The sequence below is a fragment of the Hordeum vulgare genome, chromosome 4H (genome assembly GCF_904849725.1).
Source record: "Hordeum vulgare subsp. vulgare chromosome 4H, MorexV3_pseudomolecules_assembly, whole genome shotgun sequence".
NCBI classification, from domain to species: Eukaryota; Viridiplantae; Streptophyta; class Magnoliopsida; order Poales; family Poaceae; genus Hordeum; species Hordeum vulgare.
Window position 1 is genome coordinate 343,865,037 of NC_058521.1, and position 23,151 is coordinate 343,888,187.

General features: G+C 44.4%; 1 long non-coding RNA gene across 1 annotated transcript; it reads right to left on the bottom strand.

Moving 5' to 3' along the window:
• Positions 1-19,225: 19,225 nt before the first annotated feature.
• Positions 19,226-22,577, bottom strand: LOC123448593. Its single transcript, XR_006631848.1, has 5 exons — positions 22,104-22,577; positions 21,414-21,543; positions 21,071-21,179; positions 20,201-20,316; positions 19,226-19,430 (listed from the first exon to the last, which is right to left on the bottom strand). It is a non-coding gene; the product is annotated as an uncharacterized LOC123448593 (long non-coding RNA).
• Between the last annotated feature and the right edge of the window lie 574 nt (positions 22,578-23,151).

Here is a 23,151-nt window from a genome sequence, read left to right on the forward strand (position 1 = left end):
TTATCCAATTCAAGTCTGCGATATAAAGAGAGAGGCATAACACTAACACCGGCTTCAAGATCACATAAAGTAGTTCTAACATATTTTCTTTTAATGGAGCAAGGTATAGTGGGCACTCCGGGATCACCTAGTTTCTTAGGGGTCACACCCTTAATAGTGTAATTAGCAAACATGGTGGAAATCTCAACATTAGGTATCTTTCTTTTATTAGTCACAATACCTTGAATGTACTTAGCATAAGGAGACATTTTAAGCATATCAGTCAAACGCATTTGCAAAAAGATAGGTCTAATCATTTCAACAAAGCGCTGAAAATCCTCATCATCCTTTTTCTTGTATGGTTTGGGAGGAAAGGGCATGGGTTTCTGAACCCATGGTTCTCTTTCTTTACCATGCTTCCTAGCAATAAAATCATTCTTATCATATATCTTGTTCTTAGGTTGTGGGTTATCAAGATCAACAGCAGGTTCAATCTCCACATCATAATCATTACTAGGTTGAGCATCAATATGAACACCATTATCAATATTATCACTAGGCTCATGTTCATCACCAGATTGTCTTTCGGCATCAGAAATAAAAAACATCATTTGGATTCTCAGGTGTAACAGCAACCGATTTACTAGCATGCAAGTTCCTATCATCTGTCTTTTTCTTCCTATTACCAGGATGACTAGGTGCATCAGTATTAACTCCTTGAGAATCTTGTTCAATTCTCTTAGGATGGCCCTCAGGATACAAAGGTTCCTGTGTCATTCTGCCACCTCTAGTAACAACTCTAATAAAATTGTCATTCAATTCATTAAGCAAGTCATTTTGAGCCTTAAGTAATTGTTCTACTTGAGTAGTGACCATAGAAGCATGTTTACTAATAAGCTTAAGATCATTAACATTTCTATCGACACAAGCACTTATATGATTAATCATACGAGTATTTTGTTTCAGTTGTCTGCTAACATATTCATTCAAACTTTGTTGTTTGGCAACAAAGTTATAAAATTCATCTAAGCATAAGCTAGAAGGTTTATCATAAGGATTATCACTCTCATTGTGTCGGGACCCCGATCCTAAGCCATAGGAGTCCATCATGTAACACATCGCATCTCTTTGCGGTCTCACGCACGGTTAACCCCATGGCTGCAACCTTACCTTAGCCGGGACCATTTGCGCCTTTTAACTCACGTATGCAATTGTATCGCTAGCAATCCAATGACAAAGAACCCGGATCGACATGTCTAGTCATAAACCAAAGAAGGTAAACATGACCCAGCAAAGCAGGTGTCGGTCACCAGCGAATGTAGACGAGTCGTAGCAAGCTACAAGGACTCCATTACATCGCGTGACATTTCCCCAAAGGGGACAGACACAACAGCTAAGAAGGACACACGTCGGTCAACCAATGTGTCCGGAGCAGTAGCGAGCTACCATGGCTCGTTGGATCACAAAGGGGCATTTCCCTGTAAGGAATGCTACTAAAGTCTACGGCTAGGTAATCAAACCCCATACATATCAAGTACGACACACGTACGCATGGCATACCGATATGTATAGATACATCGATGGCATCACAACATAACCATAAACATACAAGCTTTATTTAGGAGGCTCGGAAGAGCCACACACATAATATTACACAGTAGGGGTCTCATGACCCATCATAACAGTCATTCCTATAGTCACAAGCCAGCGGAAGTAATTAAATTGTCTGAGTACAGACATGTGAAACTAGAAGGCACATGGCCTGACTATACTACAGACCCACCCTAGGGCCAGATCTTAGCTGGGACACCAGCTACTCATCGTCGTCGATATCTAGGAAGAACCCTCCATTAGGGTCATTAACAACATCTGCAACAATTATTAAACAAACATGAGTAAGGAGGTACTCAGCAAGGCTTTAGGATAACTATCTACTCATGCAATGTATCAATAAGGAATTGTGGGGTTTCATGCGGAAAACCAGCATTTGACTCGTGGCTAGACAACTTGCATTTTTAAATAATTTTGACAACTTGATTTCTTGCACACGAGAACACTAACACCCCAACAATACTCCATCGTGGAATCATTCCGTTTCCATACGGAAATGCCGTCCACGACACTCACGCTGATCTTGACAATTTTAAGAGTAGCCATTGAAGTTATCTATGAACAACATATGTCTCCAAGTAGTCCATATCCGCGGACGCGGCTATTCGAATAGATCATAACCCTACAGGGGTGTACTTCTTCACACACGCTCTCGCCACTTATCGCCATGTGCCCGTCATGCACCTCGGCAACCTTCAAGCGGAAGCCCAGCGAGGGAGTCGGCCACGACCGTTAACCACACTAATACTTAGTCTAGGTATATCACCTATCTGAGGGTAACCCGCACGAAAGTCCAGCTGAGGTTTCCGCCACGGCCCCAAACGATGTGCGCAGGGTTCCCAAGCCCACCATCCGGGTGCCACTTGGTACACCGTGCCACTGCCTACCGCATCACGGCCCACCTCTTAGGTCAGCACTATGCACGGCCTCCAGCATGACTATAAACACCAAAAACTACTTGCAACTCCTAGACCGAGTACTAAGCGATTAATAAGTCGAGCGGGGTCATATTTCAGGGCCCAACATGTGGTAGTATCTCATCTTGGATGACATACACGGAACTCAGTTCCTAAGGACGGTTCCAATGAAACAACCCGCCATGTACTCCTACATAGCCTTTCACCGGTACCTTTACCAAATCAGATTCAACACACAACCTTTACTTACTGAACACATTCTCACAATTCTGTTCATCTCCCAGATGACAGACCATACACAACTCTAATCATAGCAGGATAAGGCACATCATGGCTCAAGCATCTACCAGGTATGCTAGGTTGCAAGGTTCAGCTATTTACTGTGAAAAGGACAGGTCATGCAAAGGAAGTGGGTTCAACTAATGTGGCAAAAGCATTTGAAGCATTTCATCCTAATGCAATAAATAAGTGCAGGAGCGAGAACATGGGATTTATCGGGATGATCAAAATGGTTGCTTGCCTTGTTGCTCAGAGGAGGGACAATTTCCGCCAGTCGGATATTCGGTGGATTCCGGAGGAGCGGAGCCTACTGAAAGAAATGACAACAATCAATAACAATCATATGCAACAAGATGATGCATGATCATGGCATGAGGATGCAGGGTGGTATGCTAGTAGAGCTAACATTTATTAGGTTTGAAGTTGATTTGAATTAGATTCAAATATCACTTCAAAGGAGGTATTCTCGGATACCATTTTAATTGATTCGACATGATGCTCAGATCAACTTGTTTTTAACATGCATGGAAATGATATGTTAAGTTGCTGGTTGTGATTGAACAATGTTTGATCATATCATTTGAAGTGGAATTCAAATGATTTTCAAATTCCATCTCCAAAGTATTTGTAAAATTTAACTTATTTATTATTCTATATGTTTGGGTTAAGTAACATTTTCAAACATGTCTGAAAATGACATATTCAGATTCCTTGGATTTTTCTGATACTTTTTCATATATAAATTATTTTCATTGGAGTTACAGATTAATTTCTATGATTTTTAGAAGTTTTGGCATTTTTGTTTAATACTTTTAAATCAGAAATCCACTTATTGCGTCAGCCCTACGTCATCATGGCGTCAGCCGTCGGCTGACCTGATCAGGTGAAACCCGACAGGGGGGACCCACTAGTCAGCATCACAGGGATAATCCCGCGCTGACCAGCCCCTGTTTGTGTTTGACTTGGCCTGGGGTCCACTATCAGCGACTGATTAGAGTTTTAAACGACAGATTAGAGAAGCCAGGTCATCCCCTGCCGGAGACTGACCGGCGGCGACCAGACCCGCGGCGGATCTATGTCGGAGTGTCGCCGGAGATGGCTGTGGTGCTCGGGATCGAGGGCCGAGAGCACTGGGAGGATCCCCAGGCTCGGCCTCATCCTCGACATGCATCAGGAGGGGCTATGGGTGGCCGGAGCATGCCGACGACTAGCCGAGGCGGCTGCCGTAGCTCGAGTTCATGGGTCTCGGGGCTAGAGTGCCTGAGAGAGAGGGGAGACAGAGGGGAAATGTCGCAAGGTCACGGTGAAGGCGAAGCTGGGCTCAGACTGCTCGGGGAGGGCCTGTAGCCGGCGATTCACCGTCGATTTGCCGGCGGCCGGAGGTTGAAGACGACGGCACTGGAGGCGTTGCAGGGCTCGGGGAGGCTTCTACTGCTGCAAGGAGGACCAGCTCGTCGAGACGGAGCGAATGGAACACTTGGGAGGAAGATCCTGTGGCTAGGGGCACGGGCAGCTCGAGCTCGAGCTCCTGTCAATGGCGGCAATGGGGATCGGGAGAACCGAAAGGAAAGGGTGGAGATGGAGCATGGGAATGGATAGGGACGTGCTAGGGAAGCCAGGCAGGCAGGGAGCTACGTGGAGGCGCGCGGCGTCGCAGCGGCCACCTCCTGCTCCTACTTGTGAGGAGGAAGACGACTGGGAAGCTGGGCCTAGGCTGAGGTGAGCGACAGGTAAGTCTTTCCTCATTTTTTTTCTGTTTTGCTAACTATTTTGATTTGCTATTTATTTCAGATCCAAAATAGTTTATAAAATTATTTTGAACACACGAGAATATTAGTTGGAATATGTCCAACCATTCCTAAAGTTTTCATCATTTTTGAAAACTTAAAGTTTTTGAATTCAAATTTAATACTTGAAACCAGTAGGCTTTTGCATTTATTTAAAATGCCAAATGTGTTAAGAAAATGGTTTTCTTCATTGCTTATTTTCTTTCAAGAATTATCAGAAAAGTTGAACTTTTCTTGAGGCCATTTTGGGTTCATTGATTTGAACAAGTTTATAATTCCTTTGAATTTGAGAAGTGGCTAGGGTTTTTGAGTTTTCCTTCACCACTTGCTTTGTTCTTGTTGAAATTTTCTTGGATGCAATGCAAAGAAGTTATGAGCACAATGCTAACTTGATTAGGGTTTTAGGTATGTGACAACTCACCCCCACTCAAAAGAATCTCGTCCCGAGATTTAGAAGTCGTCGGGAATAACCCAGGATACTCAAGTCGGAGACGATCCTCTCTTTCCCAAGTGGCCTCCTTTTCAGAATGATTTGACCATTGAACTTTAAGAAACTAGAGGTTTCAACATCGAGTGGTACGCTCAGCTTGATCAATAATACACATGGGGTATACTCGGTATCAAAAGGTTATCTTGGAGATCATGCGTTTCGTGGTCCACTTCACGGATAGGATCCGAAAAGCAACACGTGAGTTGCGAGACATGGAAGACATCATGAACCTTGGAAAGATGCGGAGGAAGTTCCAACTGGTAGGCAACTTCTCCTCGTTTGGTAAGAATGCGAAAAGGACCAATGTAACGAGGAGCCAACTTGCCCTTGATACCGAATCGATGGATACCCTTCAAAGGTGTAACCCGAAGGTAAGCCTTCTCGTCAACTTCAAAGGTCACATCCTTATGATGACGATCATAGTGGGTCTTTTGACGAGACTGGGTTGTTTTCAACTTTTCACGAATAATGCGAACCCGCGCTTCTGCATCCTGGATCATATCCGGGCCAAAGAGTTGCCTCTCTCCGGTTTCTGACCAATTAAGAGGTGTTCGACATCTTCATCCATAGAGAACTTCAAAACGGGTTTTGCCCAGGCTTGATTGCTAACTATTGTTATAAGCAAATTCGGCGAATAGAAGGCACTTCTCCCAATTCATACCGAACGATATAACACAAGCTCGGAGCATATCTTCTAGGATTTGATTCCCTCTTTCTACTTCACCACTTGATTGAGGATGGAAAGCAGTGTTAAAAGATAAGTAAGTCCCATAGCATTCTGAAAACTTTTCCAGAAACGAGAAGTAAAGATACTCCCACGGTCTGAGTTAATCTCCAGGGGAACACCATGAAGAGACACTATTCGGGAGATATATAGCTCTGCTAGCTGGCTAGCTGTTATACTCTAATGAACTGGAAGAAAATGAGCTACTTTGGGGAGACGGTCAATGACCACAAAGATAGCATTATTTCCTTTCTTGGTCTTCGGAAATCCGGTAATGAAATCCATACTAACTTCATCCCATTTCCATTCAGGAATAGCTAAAGGTTCAAGGGTGCCAGCAAGCCTTTGATGTTCTGCCTTAACTCGACGAGAAACGTCGCAGTTAGCAACGAACTCAGCAATTTCTCTCTTCATTCTGGTCCACCAGAACCTGTGGCGTAGGTCTTGATACATCTTAGTACTTCCGGGATGAATGGTGAGAGGAGAATCATGAGCCTCCTTAAGGATTAACGGCCTTAGATGTGGGTTCTTAGGAACCATTAGACGATTCTGGAAGAACACAACACCTTGATCATTCATGGAGAATTCATTAGCGTTTCCGCTAATAATATTCTCCTTGATCCGTGATATCCCCTTATCACGCTTTTGGCTAGCTATAATTTGATCCCTAAGGGTAGGCTTCGCCACCAGGGTAGAAAGGAATCCTTGAGGAACAATATGAAGATTCAACTTCAGAAATCCCTCATAGAGATGTGGTTGACCTTGTTGTAGCATCAAATTGTTACAATAAGATTTACGACTTAGTGCATCAGCCATAACATTGGCCTTCCCCGGGGTGTAAGTTATCCCTAAGTCATAATCCGAGATCAACTCAACCCACCGTCTTTGCCTGAGATTCAAATCCGGCTGGGTGAAGATATATTTCAGACTTTGGTGATTAGTGAATATTTCGCAACGATTACCCAGAAGGTAATGTCGCCAGGTTTTTAGTGCATGGACTACAGCTGCAAGCTCAAGATCATGTGTTGAATAATTATCCTCATGTGGATGCAACTGTCGAGATGCGTATGCAATCACATGACGATCTTGCATGATAATGCAACCTAATCCTTGTCGCGAGGCGTCGCAATAGATAACAAAGTCCTTAGAAAAATCTGGTGGTAGCAACACAGGTGCGGAAGTGAGGCGTCTTTTCAGTTCCCGAAAACTATGCTCACACTGTGGTGTCCACTCGAACTTTTTATCCTTCTTGAGGTGTTCAGTTAGAGGCTTTGCAACCTTGGAGAAATTCTCGACAAAGCGGCGACAATAGCTCGCTAGAACAAGAAAACTCCTATCTTGCTTAACCGATTCAGGTTGAGTCCAACCAAGGACGGCTTGAATTCTCTCGGGATTGACAGCAATACCCTTACCAGAGATGATGTGACCTAGATAGGTCACTTCTGGTAACCAAAATTCACATTTTGAAAACTTGGCATAAAGCCGATGCTCTCGAAGTTTCATCAATACCAGCCTTAGATGCTCGGCATGTTCCCGTTCGTTCTTTGAGTTGATGAGAATATCATCGAGGTATACCATGACGAATTTATCCAAATACTCCATGAAGACTAAATTCATCAGACGAGAGAAGGTGGCTGGGGCATTGGTTAAACCGAAGGACATGACGGTGTACTCGTATTGGCCATAACGAGTAACAAAAGCCGTCTTTGGAATGTCCCCGTTATTAATCTTGATTTGATGGTATCCCAACCTCAAATCCATTTTTGAGAAGACTGAGGATCCAGCGAGCTGATCATACAGGTCGTTGATCCTGGGAGCGGATACTTGTTCTTTATGGTGACCAGATTCATTGGTCGATAATCTACAACCATCCGATCCGTTCCATCCTTCTTCTTGACGAAGAGGACGGGGCAAGCCCAAGGAGAGGAGCTAGGGAAAATGAAACCTTTATTCAATGCCTCATCTAGTTGCTTCTTAAGTTCGGCTAGATCCAGGGGTGCCATCTTATATGGTCTTCTGGCTATTGGAACAGTTCCCGGAACAAGATCTATCACAAACTCTACATCTCTGTCAGGTGGAATTCCTCGCAGTTCCTCTGGAAAAACATCCGGGGAGTCATGGACTACCGGAATGTCTTCAAGTTCCGGAAGAGGGTTGGCATTGAGGGAATAGAGTTGGCATTTGGCAACTCGAGTAGAGACATTGACTAGCTCACCCGAGGGATGGGTAAGCTGAACATTTCTAGTATGAGTATCAATCTTGGCATAGTGAGCTGACATCCAGTCCATACCCAAGATGATATTAATATCTGAAGATTTCAGGGCTATCAATGAGGCTAGAAAAACTAGCCTGACTACTAGAATTTCATTGTCATAGGCTATCCTAGAGGTTTTCCATTTACTACCAGCAGTTTGGACAACCAATGGAATTGGCATATCACAAAAAGACATGATATGCAATTGTGCATAACTTTCTGAAATGAAGGAATGAGAAGACCCAGTGTCAAAAAGAACAGACGCTGGGTGATGATCAACAAGAAGCGTACCCAGTATGACGTCGGGATCCTGTGCAACTTCTTCTGCTGAGATATAGTTCACACGGCCACGTGCATGAGTTGGCTTCACGTAGTAAGCTTTGCCCGACTTGCCTTGCCCGACGGACTTACCGGGTTGCTTGGCACCCACATTCTGAGGACACTCACGGGAATAGTGCCCTGGTTCTCGACACTTGTAGCATATCACTTGGTTGGCACGTGGTGCAGCATTGCTAGCGGGACCACCATAAATTTTTGCAGGAGGGTTGGTCTGATTCGCCTGAGGCGCCACGTAGGATGGCCTCGGAGTGTATCTTGGCGACAGACAACTGTTTGGAACCCACAGCCTGCGTTTTGGAAACGCGGAACCAGATGACGAGCCAAAGTCACGGGAGTGCTTCCTTGTGGCTTCAAAGTCGGTATGACCAGTCTCGGCACTGATCGCCTTGTTAACCAGGGCTTGGAAGCTTGCACACTCATGGAGGCGCAGATCACGACGAAGCTCAGGGCTCAGACCCTTACGGAATCTTGCTTGCTTCTTGGTGTCTGTAGACACCTCCTTTGTTGCATAGCGGGCGAGGTTACCGAACTCGCGGCTATAGGCATCCACGGTCAACTTTCCCTGGGTGAATGCACAGAACTCCTCTCTCTTTCTGTCCATCAGGCCCTCTGGAATATGGTGCACACGGAAGGCTGCACTGAAGTCTGCCCATGTGGCTGCTGGTTCAGCAGGACACATAGCTTCAAAGTTCTCCCACCACAGATTGGCGGGTCCTTCCAGAAAATATGCCGCAAAGGTCACCTTGTCGGCCTCAGAAACATTCGCAGAGCGAATCTTACGTGAGATACTGCACAACCAATCGTCAGCGTCGAGGGGATCGACGGAGTGATGGAACTTTGGAGGATTCAGCTTCACCAAGTCATTGATGGACACTGCAGCATTCCTAGGCTGACGAGCCGTATTCTTCTCAATACGCTCTAACAGTCAATTGGTCTCCCTTTTGTTCCTCTATGCCTCAAGCATCACTTCCGCCAGAGAGGGCGGATGAGGCAGGTCTTCCTGCGAGGCTTGACTACCCTCGCCTTGCTCATGAGCAGGGGCACGGTTCAACCTGGTGAACACCATCCTAACAAACAAACTCACAGCTTAGACCAATATCATTATCAATACTAGCTATGGATTAAGAATGCACTGAACACATGGAATGCGGAAATGAATATCCGAACAAGATGGTAACAAGCAACTGCTATATATACACCATGGTTCATACACACCCTTACATAGTTCATCACAACCTTAACCGAAGAGCAAACTACTAAAATTATGAAACTACTCATCAGAGGCTTACAAGCTTCCTATACATTATTTATCTAGGCCTCCGGGATTCATTTCACATCACAAGCATACTTCACAAGTCACACAGGACTGTGAACGTACAGCTACTACCATACTATCCTTCCACTCAGGGCTCAGGCATCCGCATAGAACATCTCATAAAGATTGCCTCCATGGCCTAGAAGCTCAACCTGCGGATCAAGAAATACTCTGGCCTGAGATCCCTAGGATGCATAAGGACACGGATGTGGCCTTGGTATCCTGACTGGTGGTAGTAGGGGTCCCCGAAGAGGGGTGACTCCTCCTATAGCTGGCGAGTCAACATGGGCGGAAGATGGGTTCTAACAGGGTTCAACATCTCCATATCTTCGTACCCTGTCTGGACTACCGGTGCCAGCTGCGTCAAAGCCATCCACAGACGGGCACGTGTAGCATAAAGCTCCATACGGAGAGCACGAGCATCCCTGTCTGTGTTCTCTAGCATCTCAGCAGTGGACTGCAATAGCGGATCCTCCATAGAGGAATCAAAATAGACCCCACTAAGGTATCCATCTTCACCAGGCTGAGAGGCAGGAACATAACAGAACTCTGAGTTCTGCAACAGTGCATGTCTTGCCCTCATAATGGTCAGCATTGAATAGGCAGCATCTTGTACTGCCATGTCAACAGTGAATCCCAATCCATAGGACCAATGGATTGGCTCCTCAGCTCCAGGGTAGTCTGGAAATACCCTAACAGTGCAGATATACTGGCTCTGGTTGAAGTCTCGTTATTGTTCCTCCACTGTGTACTCTAGGTACCAGGGGTAACCGCACACCGACATAACCCTCACCAGCATGGCCGTATGACCCGGCACATCAATGCACCTGGTCAGACGTACTACCTGATGAGAAGGACGGCTAGGAATCTGAAAATAGAGAGTAATTCAAAGCATTAGAGCTTTGAATGCAAAATTGGGCAGCATAACGGCTGTAAATGCTCAAAAACAATTTTGAGACAACCCAAAGATAGAATAGCGTAACCACTCAGCTATCAAGTTCAATTCTGTAATCATCAAACTTACTGCCATTTTCCTAGGGATGAAAGAAACCCAAATATCTCTCGTCCCGTAGTCCTATAATCTACCGATCAGAAACACGAGCCTAGAATAAGATGAGCAACCTAGTCCTTAATTCCCGTAGAAAAGACGAGGATGACCAGAATAGAATAACTTGAGAAGAGAACAAGAGTCTTACGTTCCCTTCCACAAACAATTCCCTTATATATAACTAAGCAATTCTAAACTCAACTTCGACCAGTTTGGCTTAGTAGTCCTACAGTCAGTCAGGCTCTGATACCAACGCTGTCAGGAACCCGATCCTAAGCCATAGGAATCCAGCCTGTAACACATTGCATCTCTTTGCGGTCTCACGCACGGTTAACCCCACGGCTGCAGCCTTACCTTAGCCGGGACCGTTTGCGCCTTTTGACTCACGTATGCAATTGTATCGCTAGCAATCCAAAGACAAAGAACCCGGATCGACATGTCTAGTCATAAACAAAAGTGGCAGTTCCGCACAGGGACAGGCATACATGACCCAACAAAGCAGGTGTCGGTCACCAGCGAATGTAGATGAGTCGTAGCAGGCTACAAGGACTCCATTACATTGCGTGACATTTCCCCAAAGGGGACAGACACAGCAGCTAAGAAAGGACACACGCCGGTCGACCAATGTGTCGGGAGCAGTAGCGAGCTACCATGGCTCGTTGGATCACAAAGGGGCATTTCCCTGTAAGGAATGCTACTGAAGTCTACGGCTTGGTAATCGAACCCCATACATATCAAGTACGACACAGGTAAGCATGGCATACCGATATGTATAGATACATCGATGGCATCACAACATAACCATAAACATACAAGCTTTATTTAGGAGGCTCGGAAGATCCACACACATAATATTACACAGTAGGGGTCTCACGACCCATCATAACAGTTATTCAAGTTACAAGCTAGCGGAAGTAATTAAACTGTCTGAGTAGAGACAGGTGAAACTAGAAGGCACATGGCCTGACTATACTACACACCCACCCTAGGGCCAGATCGTAGCTGGGACACCAGCTACTCGTCATCGTCGATGTCTAGGAAGAACACTCCATTAGGGTCATTAACAACCTCTGCAACAATTATTAAACAAACATGAGTACGTAGGTACTCAGCAAGACTTTCGGATAACTAACAACTCATGCAATGTATCAGTAAGGAATTGTGGGGTTTCATGCGGAAAGCCAACACTTGACTCGTGGCTAGACAACTTGCATTTTTAAATAATTTTGACAACTTGATTTCTCGCACACGAGTCCACTAACGCCACAACAATACTCAATCGTGGAATCATTCCGTTTCCATACGGAAATGCCGTCCATGACACTCACGCTTATCTTGACAATTTTAAGAGTAGCCATTGAAATTATCTATGAACAACATATGTTTCCAAGTAGTCCATATCCGTGGACGCGGCTATTCGAATAGATCATAACCCGGCAGGGGTGTACTTCTTCACACACGCTCTCCCCACTTATCGCCATGTGCACGTCATGCACCTGGGCAACTTTCAAGCGGAAGCTTAGCGAGAGAGTCGGCCAGGATAAGGCACATTATGCCTCAAGCATCTACCAAGTATGCTAGGTTGCAAGGTTCAGCTATTTACTGTGACAAGGACACGTCATGCAAAGGAAGTGGGTTCAACTAACGTGGCAAAAGCATTTGAAGCATTTCATCCTAATGCAATAAATAAGTGCAGGAGCGAGAACATGGGATTTATCGGGATGGTCAGAATGGTTGCTTGCCTTGTTGCTCAGAGGAGGGACAATATCCGTCAGTCGGATATTCGGTGTATTCCGGAGGAGCGGAGCCTACCGAAAGCAATGACAACAATCAATAACAATCATATGCAACAAGATGATGCATGAGCATGGCATGAGGATGCAAGGTGGTATGCTAGTATAGCTAACATTTATTAGGTTTGAAGTTGATTTGAATTAGATTCAAATATCACTTCAAACGAGGTATTCTCGGATACCATTTTAATTGATTCGACCTGATGCTCAGATCAACTTGTTTTTAACGTGCATGGAAATGATATGTTAAGTTGCTGGTTGCGATTGAACAATGTTTGATCATATCATTTGAAGTGGAATTCAAATGATTTTCAAATTCCATCTCCAAATTATTTATAAAATTTAACTTATTCATTATTCTATATGTTTGGGTCCAGTAAGATTTTCAAACATGTTTGAAAATGACATATTCAGATTCCTTGGATTTTTCTGATACTTTTTCATATATAAATTATTTTCATTGGAGTTACAGATTAATTTCTATGATTTTTAGAAATTTTGGCATTTTTCTGGAGTTGTTTTAAATCAGAAATCCACTTATTGCGTCAGCCCTACGTCATCATGGCGTCAGCCATCGGCTGACCTGATCAGGTCAAACCCGACAGGGGGGATCCACTGGTCAGCCTCACAGGGTTAATCCTGCGTTGACCAGCCCCTCTTTGCGTTTGACTTGGCCTGGGGCCCACTGTCAGCGACTGATTAGAGTTTTAAATGGCGGATTAAAGAGGCCAGGTCATCCCCTGCCGGAGACTGACCGGCGGCTACCAAACCCGCGGCGGATCTGTGCCGAAGTGTTGCCGGAGATGGCTGTGGTGCTCGGGATCGAGGGCCGAGAGCACTCGGAGGATCCCCAGGATCGGCCTCATCCTCTACGGGCATCAGGAGGGGCTATGGGTGGCCGGAGCATGCCGGCGACGAGCCAAGGCGGCTGCCAGAGCTCGGGTTAATGGGTCTCGGGGCTAGAGTGCCGGAAAGAGAGGGGAAACACAGGGGAAATGCTCGCAAGATCACGGTGGAGGCGAAGCTGGGCTCAGATTGCTCGGGGAGGGGCTGTAGCCGGTGATCCACCGTCGATTTGCCGGCGGCCGGAGGTTGAAGACAACGGCACTGGAGGCGTTGCAGGGTTCGGGGAGGCTTCTACTGCTGCAAGGAGGACCAGCTCGTCGAGACGGAGCGAATGGAACACTTGGGAGGAAGATCCTGTGGCTAGGGGCACGGGCAGCTCGAGCTCGAGCTCCTGTCAATGGCCGCAGTGGGGATCGGGAGAACCGAGAGGAGAGGGGGGAGATGGACCACGGGAATGGATAGGGACGTGCTCGGGGAGGTTATCCCCGCGCTCGCCAGCGCGAAGCGGCGGCCATGCAGGCAGGGAGCTGCATGGAGGCGCGCGACGTCGCGGCGGCCACCTCCTGCTCCTACTGGCGAGGAGGAAGACGACAGTCAAGCTAGGCCTAGGCTGAGGTGAGCGACAAGTAAGTCTTTCCTCATTTTTTTTTCTGTTTTGTTTCTGTTTTGCTAACTATTTTGATTTGCTATTTATTTCAGCTCCAAACTAGTTTATAAAATTATTTTGAACACACCAGAATATTAGTTGGAATATATCCAACCATTCCTAAAGTTTTCATCATTTTTGAAGACTTAAAGTTTTTGAATTCAAATATAAAACTTGAAACCAGTAGCCTTTTGCATTTATTTAAAATGCCAAATGTGTTAAGAAAATGGTTTTGTTCATTGCTTACTTGCTTTCAAGAATTATCAGAAAAGTTGAACTTTTCTTGAGTCCATTTTGGGTTCATTGATTTGAACAAGTTTATAATTCCTTTGAATTTGAGAAGTGGCTAGGGTTTTTGAGTTTTCCTTCACCACTTGCTTTCTTCTTGTTGAAATTTTGTTGGATGCAATGCAAAGAAGATATGAGCACAATGCTAACTTGATTAGGGTTTCAGGGATGTGACACATTGAATCTACGAAGATAATTTACCTCTACTACCTGTATCGGGTTATGAAGACCATGTATTTCTTCAATAGGTCGTAGATTCTTAACATCTTCAGATTTAATACCTTTCTCTTGCATAGATTTCTTGGCTTCTTGCATATCTTCAGGACTGAGGAATAGAATACCTCTTTTCTTCGGAGATGGCTTCGGAGGTGGTTCGGGAATAGTCCAAGCATTATCATTGCTAAAGATATTATTCAATAGAAATTCACCTTGTTCCACAGTTCATGCCCTTAAAACACAGCCAGCACAACTATCTAGGTGGTCCCTAGAAGCATCGGTTAGTCCATTATAAAAGATATCAAGTATTTCATTTTTCTTAAGAGGGTGATCAGGCAAAGCATTAAGTAACTGGTCAAGCCTCCCCCAAGCTTGTGGGAGACTCTCTTCTTCAATTTGCACAAAGTTATATATATCCTGCAAGGCAGCTTGTTTCTTATGGGCAGGAAAATATTTCTCACAGAAGTAGTATATCATATCCACATCATTATCAGCCACTCTAGCCTTATGCCCGCCGCTCTCGATCTTCTCCGAGCATAGCTCGATGGCGGATCTGCTTTGTCACCATCTTATAAGATGCTGCCTCCTACTTGGCCGTCTCATATTCGGACCTGAGTTTCTCCAAAGCCATTTCCATTGCTGCTGAGATAATGGAAATCACGATGTCATATACAAAAGCCAGACAGTACTAAACTACAGAAGTACAAAAATAGTCTTAGAAGCATGCATTAAGCTTACCCTTCTTCTCGTCTAGCCAACAATTAAGTCGATTGAGTTCCTCGTCGGAAACCTCCAGTTTCCAATTCAGCTCGGCAAGTTCAAGGGCGTTGGTAGCCACAACCGAGGATTAGTCCTACGAGACAAAATAGGGTTTGATAAGCACTCGCGCTGACGGGACTAGGATATTTGGCCGAAGTACCCTACTGAGTTGTTATAGCTCATGGGACCCCGAACTGATTTTGTTCAAAGACCATGAAGTCTTTTCAACCAATGGAATGGTTTTATACTCACCAATGGATCGGTTGTTATCATACCAATAAGGCATGTAAATACCTTAGAAACAAATTTCTAACTACTTGGTTTACCTTGAAACCTGCTTGCAAATCGCTGAAGGCTCCCTTCAGTCCGCTATCAATAGACTGGAGGCTTTGAAGAATAGCACCCATAAGGATGTGATGTTGATTAGTGATGGACGAGCCGTATAGAGCGTATCCCATCATTGCAGGCCACTCGACCGCAGCTTGACCTTTCACAGGCGGCACCAGAGGCAACGCTGAAGATGCCAGAGGATTGGAGCTCCTTGGAGTTGTCTCCGGAGGAATCTCGAATGCATTATGGCCCTCCTCTCCCCTCGTTAGGATGGAATCGACCTCCTGCGTTCTGGTGACCAAGGCATGAACCTCGGCCGGAACCTCATCCTCTTCGGTGGCTGAGGTGTTTACCTCGACCACCACCACCTCGTCCGATGGCTGAGGGACATTAGTGCAGGATGCATTGCTGCTCTCCGCCGGTTTGGCCGGTGGTGAACCCCCCTCCGAGACCTAATTGGTCCCGAGGTCTCGGGCAGGGTTGTGTAAGAGAAATGAGCATGTATGTTTATCAATCCCTGCTCAGTATAATTCCATTAAATATAATTTGGATTATGTACCTTTGGGGCGATGGCTTAATCCTTGGGGTCCTTCGGGGAGCCATCTCGAAGGCCATGGAGTCAAGCTCAGAATCTGAGCTGTCATCTGGCAGAATGAACTTGCTTCGGCAGGGTCTCTTTGGGGCCTCGGGAGGCAGGCCCTCCTTGGCCTCCTCCGGCATCGTCCTGTTTCTTGTTTGGAGGGAATATTTTTATTCTCGATCCTCTGCATCCCCTTCCTCGTAGACGGAGGAAACATAGGTGTCTATAGACTTCGTGTCCCGAGGACCCCTTGAGAAGAGACCCCGTGAGTGTGCCTTTTCTTCTTGTCTTTTTTCTTTGCCGCCATGTATGACGCCCCTACTAGCATCGCAGTCAGCAATTGCGACGTAGGGTCGTCGGGTAGGGCCTTGGCCATTTATTTTCTTGGCCTTTTCCAGCCAGTCCTGCACGTACAGTGGGGGAAAGAATAAGATCCCTGATAAAGATTAAAATCTTTAAATAAAGAATAAAGGCTTTGTCATAACTCCGAGGGAGGGTGATCAACATCGAAGCCGACGTCTTCCTCCTTGGATAGCCATCATGTTGAGGTTTGAACAATAGTTTCCATAATTTCTTTAGGGTAGTGTGGTACAACTGGCTCACGCTGTGAGGGTCGTCGAGCTTGTAGGACCACATTCGAGAGTCTTGACGCTGGCAGTGAAGGATGCAGCGGTGGAGCATGATCAGAACCACGTTTGTCACCTTGATATTCACCTCCACCCTCTTCTTGAAGCGATTCTATAGCATTTTCACCTCCGACGATGATCCCCAGTCCACACCCCTTCTCACCCACGAGGTTAGCCTCTCGGGGCGTTCGGATCTAAACTCGGCACGCACTGAGCAGTTTGCTTCCCAAGGCTCGTGATATAAAACCACTCGTTTTGCCATACCTTGATGGTGTCGATTAAAGTGCCCTCCGGCCATTTAACCCCATGGCAGCTTGCTAATCACGGTTCCTCCATAGTCAGCGTGTTGTGCGCTGACTTACTTTGGCTTGACGTTGAAAGTCTTGATGAACCCGCAGGAAGGCCTCACAAAGGGTGATGAAGGAACAAATGTACAAGAATAAGTTCGGGCGAAGATCATGAAAACCTAATCCGTAGTAGAACATCAGGCCGGTGACGAAGGGGTGGAGTGAGAAGCTTAGTCCCCACGTGAAGTGGTGGATGAACACTACTCTTTCACCTGACCATGGAGTAGGCACCACCTGGCCTTCCTCCGACGCATGGTGGTCAATATCCGGCGAAATATAGATGGAATCCTTCACCTCCCGGATGTCCTAGTACGAGATGCATGAGACGTCCCACTTGCCGTGAGATCCTGAGCCAGCCATGGATGAGTTTGGGGGAGGACGGCTGGAGGAGGACAGAAAAGAGAAATGGATATGGGAACTTGGAAGCTAGAATGGGAGGGGTCGAATCCTTAATTCCTGTGGCGGCTTTGTGGATCTTTTTCCCTTTAATGGAGGGGACACAAGGCCAAGGGTTCCCGTTTATTGCATTGCAGGCCCTGCCAGTTCCTGAATCAACTGTGCTAGTGAATTGCCTCATTGACAAGACGTGCCCGTGAGAGAGTGGCCTCGAATTGCGAATCGAGTTTTCCACATAATTGGTTATCGCGACCTTTCTTCACAAAGGTTGTGACATGAGGAACTATTCATACTTGGGATTCTTAGCCTTCTTAATAAGTCGCCCCTCTATTAAAAGCACGTCGTCCCGAAGCGACCAAGTTTAAACCAGCCGAACATGAAGGGAACTCACCTCGCAAGCCTATTACTCTAGATACAAGGAGATTCCGAAGGCCATACACATCAATGTTGGATGCTAGTTCGGGGGTTACTAAGGGAGTCCCGGATTAAAGGGTCCTAGTACGGATGGGATATTTCTCACAAGACGACCTAATGGGCTGCATTATTGAACACGTGACTACGTGACGACCGCGTGGACACACAAGAAAGCTCGGAAGACTGGCGTGTCGTCCAAGTTGAGTATGCTAGATCGGCGCATCCATCCCCGATTGGAGGTCGGTTGTATGTAACCCTAGGGACCCTTGTTGTCTATAGAAACCAAATGGTTTCATCCGCATAGGCAAGTTGATTCATCTACGGTTTTATCTCATACGATCTCGAGCTAGATCAACTATGTAATCCTCATACACCATCAATATAATCAAGCAAGACATAGGGTTTTACCTTCTCAAGAGGGGTCGACCCTGGGTCAATATTGTCTCCTTCGTCCCCAACAACCCATCGATCCAAGGTCCACAGCTCGAGACCTTGTACCCGAGATCTGCCAATTTTGACACCGACACCTCATAGAATCAGTACCTTCATGCACATCTACCGAAGTATCCCAAATTTCCTTTCCATTCTCAAGGCGGATGATATTGTTGAATTCTTTAGGTCACAAGTAGTTGAATAGGATGTCACCCACTTGAGCATTATATTGCAACATCTTCAATCACTACAAGAAATATGTCCATACATGACCCACCATCTTGGTCACTGAATTGTCACTGTTTTGCGTTAATGACCTTCTTTTGACCAAATTTAGAAGGTCAACAGTTGGCCGTCAAGAATGAAGAAGCATGACCTTCTCTAAAGTTTTGGTCATGGAAATCATTGACCAAAATTTTAGTCATAAAATCCATGACCAAAATTTTGGTCCTTAGCCATGTGTCTAAGCCACGTAGGGTGTGACATGGAGTTATCCACGTGGCAGAAGAAACGACAAGTTACACATGATGATGTGGCTGCCACATAGGATCACCAGGTCCAATGATGAAAATGAGCCCAATCCAAATGTAGTGCGTTGATGGGCCAAGGCCAAGTGTTCAGCCCATTTATGCATTCATTATAAAATCAGTTGGGCCATAAAAAATACTCGATTATGATTCAGTTAGCCCTTTTTTAGGGCTGATATCTTATGGACTTTTGAAATTGCTTTATTCTTTTCCCAGCGTGGTACAATTCCATGGAGCCATTTTTTTGCAATTATAACAATAAATGCAGTACATGTAGCAACATTCGAAATCACAACACAGGCAAATATGATATTACATACAAGTTTGATACATTCAACACTAAATAAAACAAACCAATGATACCAATAGTCACACCAATCAAAGAAAAGGTACATCTCTACATCATCTAGCTATTCTAGATATGGCTTTCATTATCTTCCTCTTCCAAACTTCTGAGAGCATGAAGGATCACAGATGAGAAGCAAGCCTCAAATAAAAAGTAAAGAAACAAAAGATTATCATATAGCATTAAATACAAAAAAATCAGCAAGTTCAACAATAGTGTAAAAACATCCATTTCAAAGTTTCGAATACTTAAATGAAAACAAAAATCTTACTTATGAAAGGAGCACTCAGTACATAATGATCATTTGATGATTATTCAAAGGACCACAAAAGGATGTACTTGTAATTATTTAAAGAGGTAATTGTCGATAACAATGTGAGGTGCACAAATTTAGAAGTGCTAGAACCATCCACTACCTACCACAAATTAGTTAATACTTATACAACTAAGACTTGGGAGAAGCAAAGCGCACACACATTCCCATTAAAGTATAACACCTCCACTAGTATATTAGTATTGTAAACTGCTCCCTCCGTTCCTAAATACTAAGTCTTTTTAGAAGATCCATTAGGTGACTACATACGGATGTACATAGACATACTTTAGAGTGTAGATTCGCCCATTTTGCTCCGTATGTAGTCACCTAGTGATATATTTAAAAAGACTTATATTTAGGAATGAAGGGAGTAAATCCTTTCTAACTAGTTCAATGAAATGGTGCTTTTTCAATGAACGAAAAACTATAAAAGAATAATTACTTCCTAAATCAAAATCTAACATGAGTAACAATATAAGTTCAAATTTCACAGATATAATAACATGACAAAAAATCAACTGATTATACGACAACACTAACATCAGCAACACTCATATCGACCATCCACATGCAACTAGTCAACTATGATAGTTACCATGAAGATGCATGAGAGTGACTCAAACTTATAGGGAAAGGGGGATGAGGAACATCAGTTTTGTCCACCACGATGACGATTCCCATTGTGCTGCTCTTGCTGTTCAAAGTTCAAACCTGTAAGATCAAGGTTGTAGTTAAAGGTAAATATCTTACAGATAATGGTGGTCTAATGGAAACGGGCATGCAGATTTCATAGCTAGTGAGTGTGATCAAACATAAATGATAGGAATCTCTGAAGTTCTAAAAGTTCGACGTTTGAGTAATCTACTAATATAGCATGAAATAAGAAGTAACAAATCTGTATGATCTTTGCAATAGAAATTATCTCACACGAGTACATGCACCTTCATTTGAAAACAAAAGGTTCTTTATGCAACTTCCAACTACAAAATTACTTTATAGACAAAAAAACTAGAGAAGCAAATGTCCCGTTATTGCTCATTTTTATGAACTACTCCCCCCGTCCAAAATAAGTGTCACTTCTTTAGTACAAAATTTTAACTAACTTAGTATTAAATTTGTTTCACTTATTTTGGGACAGAGGGAGTAGATTTTATATGATTCCTGCAATTTCAGTTTAGGCCATTGACAGATAGTGTCAGGCACAATAGTATTCATCACTAGGCGTGGTAGTTGCTAAAAAATAGTGCAAAAACAAAATCGCAATGTTGTCAAAGACTAGCTGGATGCATATGAAGCTAGATAGTGTTCATCCGATGAGAGACAAATTAGAAGAGAGGAACCTAAGCTAGCAATCAGTCATGGTTCTCCGAAACCGCACACAAAAGTTTTGTTCTCCTTAGCATCTCTCTAATCTTGAGAACTCACAAAAAACAGCAGAAAACCATCAATTGGTACGTTATAAAACCTTCTGATATAACATATGTTTTGCACAACAAAACACTTCCAAACACTCCTTCGGCACTCATAACTCTCCTCGTGCCCATCATCATCTTGAGCCACGCCACCGGATGCATCTGCATGTCATCCATGTGATAGTTGATTAATGTACATTCCCAGCAGCCAAGAAGATGACATGATAGAAAACCATATGACAATTGGGAAGGAAACATAAGGTCTGCTATGTTCAGACAAACTGAGGTAACAGAATATTACAACTGAAACAAATTGTCTTTTCAAGCCGATACAACATCGATGTTAAAACAAAAATGACACCAGTATGCACCACTTAAAGTAGAATATATGTTCACCTCATTTCTTGGCTTACAACAATATATAGGATCCCTCCGAGCCACTGATTCCAATGGCAGCACGCCAAAATTCTAGACATCGATCTTCTTTTTCAACATATCTAAGTTGGCATATTCATAGGCCACATACCTAAAACAATGAAAGAATGAAAGGTAAGCACTCCTAGAAAGTTGACTGCTTTTATGCATAAAGAATAAAATCCTCCACGTGTTAAATCCTCATGGAGAAAGCATAAAAAATCATTGTTCTCATAGAAACCTCAAACTACATGCATACTTTAGAATCTTTTATACATACTGCAATATTTCACAATCATTCTACTGGTGATACTTGCAGCATCTTATGAGAAAGATTTCACAATCATGAGTACCGTTGTATTAAGAAATGCATGGACGATATATAACCGCTACTCTGTATTAGATCTAACATACTAATATTCTACTAGGTATTACTAAACTTTAAATTAATTCGTACTACCACACTAAGGCTACTTTTGGTACAATGCTATGGACTCTCTACCTCCAGCAATCAACACACACGCAACATACATACATCAGACACATGCATAATGCACACACGCACCGCGTACAACACGCACACGCATCATTCAGCGCAGCAAACCACATCCAGCACACACCTATCATCCAATGAGCAGAACTGAGGGAAGGATGGGACAGTGGTACTGATACCTCTGATGGAAAGTGGCTGAAGTAGAGCATCGGTGTTGTGTCGGTACCAAAGATATGCTCCGGTAAGGAGAGGAGCAGCGGGTGGGCTTCAGTGGTGATGTCGCGACATCTCGGGGAGGCAGTCAGACGTGCGAGAAGAAACTTGGGGAGTCGGTGGCGAAGCCGCGCTCATCAGCGGGAGAGGCAGCTCGGGGAGGCCGAGGGCTCGGAGGCAGGAGAGGCCCCTCGGTTGTGGAAATTTTGCGCTCAATGGCAGGTCGAGAAGCTTGGAAGAGAGTGCTTCAGCGTCGATGGAGATCTCTATCCAGCAAGCGGAGAAGAGGATGGATTACAGTGGCTATAGATCGTGCTGGCGGCGGCGGCGCTAAAGGAGAAACCCTAACAGATGGTGGCTTCGGCCTTTGGGGTGTTGGGAGGTAGAATAGGAGGATTAGGATTTGGATTGTGGCTGCGTGGACATGTGGGAAGGGGTCTTGGCCCAAAATTTTCGACTGTGCTAAAAATGTACGGGAAATGAAATATAAACCCCGCAGGCAACCAAAAAATCGCGCATTGTCGAGCGCCTGAGGCAATCAAGGTGGCTACTTTGTCTTAAAAAATCAAGGTGACTACTGACCTTAAAAAGGTAGCTACAGTGTGTCCTTCTCCTTTTGCTTTTCTAAAGCTTGGTGGCATCTATATGGCTCTGCCCTCAAAGAAAAAAATCTATGTGGTGCAAATCCTATGAAAATTTAATATGTGATTTTTTGGCTAGAAATTCATATTTAGTAGAGTGTACTATCATTTCTTTTCTATCCCTTGAATTTGTCAATAGTTCTAGAGTTGGCTTGATCAAAGACCCGAGTTTTGTCATCAACTGCATGACAGTTTGTGACCGGATTATAATTTGATAAAATAAAGCTCTGAGTTCTATGAAAACAAAACTGGCTTCCGTTAAAATTGTAGATTTTGGAAGTGGGTAAAATATAATTAAGAGATTAAATTTCAATTTGCAACACAAACCAAAAAACGTTCGACATTGCACTCACGGAAGCATCATCTCACGTGT